The 2,500-nt window shown below is 57.2% G+C and overlaps 1 non-coding gene across 1 annotated transcript in view; it reads left to right on the top strand.

Annotated features, from left to right (window-relative positions):
• The first annotated feature begins 1,895 nt into the window (after positions 1–1,895).
• LOC126317407 (small subunit ribosomal RNA) overlaps positions 1,896–2,500 on the top strand; it is a 1,893-nt gene continuing 1,288 nt past the window's right edge. Inside the window, exon 1 of the ribosomal RNA XR_007556654.1 lies at positions 1,896–2,500. This exon is cut by the window's right edge and continues 1,288 nt beyond it. This is a non-coding gene — a ribosomal RNA (small subunit ribosomal RNA).

Below are 2,500 nucleotides of genomic sequence, written 5' to 3'. Positions count from 1 at the left end.
ACTGCACCTTAACCTAACTTACACTGCACCTTAACCTAACTTACACTGCACCTTAACTGTCACATGTAACGTCACAGGAATGTAGCTTTGCCTAACAGCAACCCTCTGAACATAGTTCACTGCTTGGATCCTCTGGTGTCATGTGTATTTCTTGATGCCATGGTGCGTACCCTCACATAAAGGTCTTTCGAGTGTTGCGTACTTTCTACACAGTCCCGCTAACCACTGGAAGGGTGTACCGCTACAGAACGAATATCGCCCTCCCCTCCTGCCCTTCCAAGCTGGTCGGTCAGGCGTTTGTTTGTGAAATGAGCCTTGCAGCTGTTCAGTTGCATTCGGTTGTCGATGCAGTCAGTGTACGTTGTGGTACGGCCTGTGTGGACTGTCCGCTGATGTACGCGTAACCCACACTGATCATCCGTCGTTACGTACTGAGTGACATAATGTGGCACATGCTTGACCGTACACCGGCTGCGCCCTACAATGGCGAATCATAAGGGCCATATGTTGTGCACGATGCTACTTGTCTCGTCTCCCCATTACAGCGAGATTGCACTGTTGTACGCCGTACAGACATGTGGTAAGTAGGTACGGACGAAAGTATTGCATGTTGGCCCCCCCCCCCCCCTCCTCCCTCTGCCGGGAATCAGCGTGAGCCGTCTGTTGATGTAGCGACGAGGGTTTTCCTATTTAATCGTATTGCCCCACACAACATGATAGCACGGTGGACCGCGTTCCACATCTGCGACATGCTACAGAGGCCGGTTGACAGTCGACCGCGCAAGGGACATTGCACACGTGCGCGGACCATCTTCCACGTGTTCTCTCGTGTACATGCCGCAGTGTGTATGTGGGCTGATGTAGCGTGTCGTGACACATAACATGCAGGCATGCCAGAATCGTAGATTTCGCAAATGTAGATTGACGTATACGTTTGCTGCCAAAGATCCGCAAATGAACTGGAAATCAGTTGTTGAGCGGTTGTTCGCGCTGCAGGTGCATCGGTGATAGCGACGATCGGTACATCTGTGAACCGGTTGTTTCGGCGGTACCCGCCATGCCCCCGAACCTGAGTTGGCCATGTGGGTATGAAGCGATACGAGGCTGTGGCTTGGCGGGACAGTCCCCGGCCGGTGAGGGGGGGCCGCCCGGCGTGCTGGCCGCGCGCTGCGTGAGCGCACGCACTACAGCCGGCTGGTGGGGGGCGCCCAGTGGCAGGAGCGCCGGCCGACGGGCCCGGCTGGCGTCCCAGCTATGCGCCGGCGCACCCTGCGCGCGGCGCCAGGCGGCCAAAGTGGGTTCTGCCGAGCCCGGTGCGAAGCGCGGTGGACATCTGCAGTGTGCTGGTCCGATTGCGGACTGTGTGCGTTGAGGATGCGCCGCCGCCCGGCACTCGGCGTCGCGACGCCGTCTGCTGCTCGGTCGCCCCCAGCGGTTCTCGCAGGTGGTTTGTATCGCAGCTCTGCGGACGTGTTGGCGCGTGCGCTGTGCTGGGAGAGTTCGCTTCTGCACCCAAGTGGGGCTTTGCCCTTCTGTGGCGCTGGCGTTGGAGCTGCCGGTCACCGTAGGTGGCGCGTGTTGTTTCCCGCCGGCAATGCCACGACAGCACGCTCCCGGGCCTCTGTCGGCAGCGGCAAGCTCAGTTGGGAGCACGGGTGTTCGCACTGAAAGCGTCTACTCGCCTATCTCCGGGCGATTGCGCCTCTCTCGAACCCGACCAAGTACTTAGGACGGCGCTGCGCGCCGCCGGGACCTGAGAGGGTTTCGAGGTGTATCGTGCAGGGGAGCTCAGCCTCCTCCTGTTTGCAGAATAATTGAGCGGACGCTTGCGTGTTCGCGCGGGCCCTCGGGACACACTCCCGGGCGGCCGGCTGCTCAGCTCTCGTTGACGCAGCTCCCTGGTTGATCCTGCCAGTAGTCATATGCTTGTCTCAAAGATTAAGCCATGCATGTCTCAGTACAAGCCGCATTAAGGTGAAACCGCGAATGGCTCATTAAATCAGTTATGGTTCCTTAGATCGTACCCACGTTACTTGGATAACTGTGGTAATTCTAGAGCTAATACATGCAAACAGAGTCCCGACCAGAGATGGAAGGGACGCTTTTATTAGATCAAAACCAATCGGATTGGCTCGTCTGGTCCGTTTGCCTTGGTGACTCTGAATAACTTTGGGCTGATCGCACGGTCCTCGTACCGGCGACGCATCTTTCAAATGTCTGCCTTATCAACTGTCGATGGTAGGTTCTGCGCCTACCATGGTTGTAACGGGTAACGGGGAATCAGGGTTCGATTCCGGAGAGGGAGCCTGAGAAACGGCTACCACATCCAAGGAAGGCAGCAGGCGCGCAAATTACCCACTCCCGGCACGGGGAGGTAGTGACGAAAAATAACGATACGGGACTCATCCGAGGCCCCGTAATCGGAATGAGTACACTTTAAATCCTTTAACGAGTATCTATTGGAGGGCAAGTCTGGTGCCAGCAGCCGCGGTAATTCCAG

This window comes from Schistocerca gregaria, unplaced genomic scaffold, assembly GCF_023897955.1.
Source record: "Schistocerca gregaria isolate iqSchGreg1 unplaced genomic scaffold, iqSchGreg1.2 ptg000626l, whole genome shotgun sequence".
Taxonomy (NCBI): domain Eukaryota; kingdom Metazoa; phylum Arthropoda; class Insecta; order Orthoptera; family Acrididae; genus Schistocerca; species Schistocerca gregaria.
Note: the sequence above shows the minus strand (reverse complement) of the source record. Positions and strands in the feature narration are given on the sequence as shown.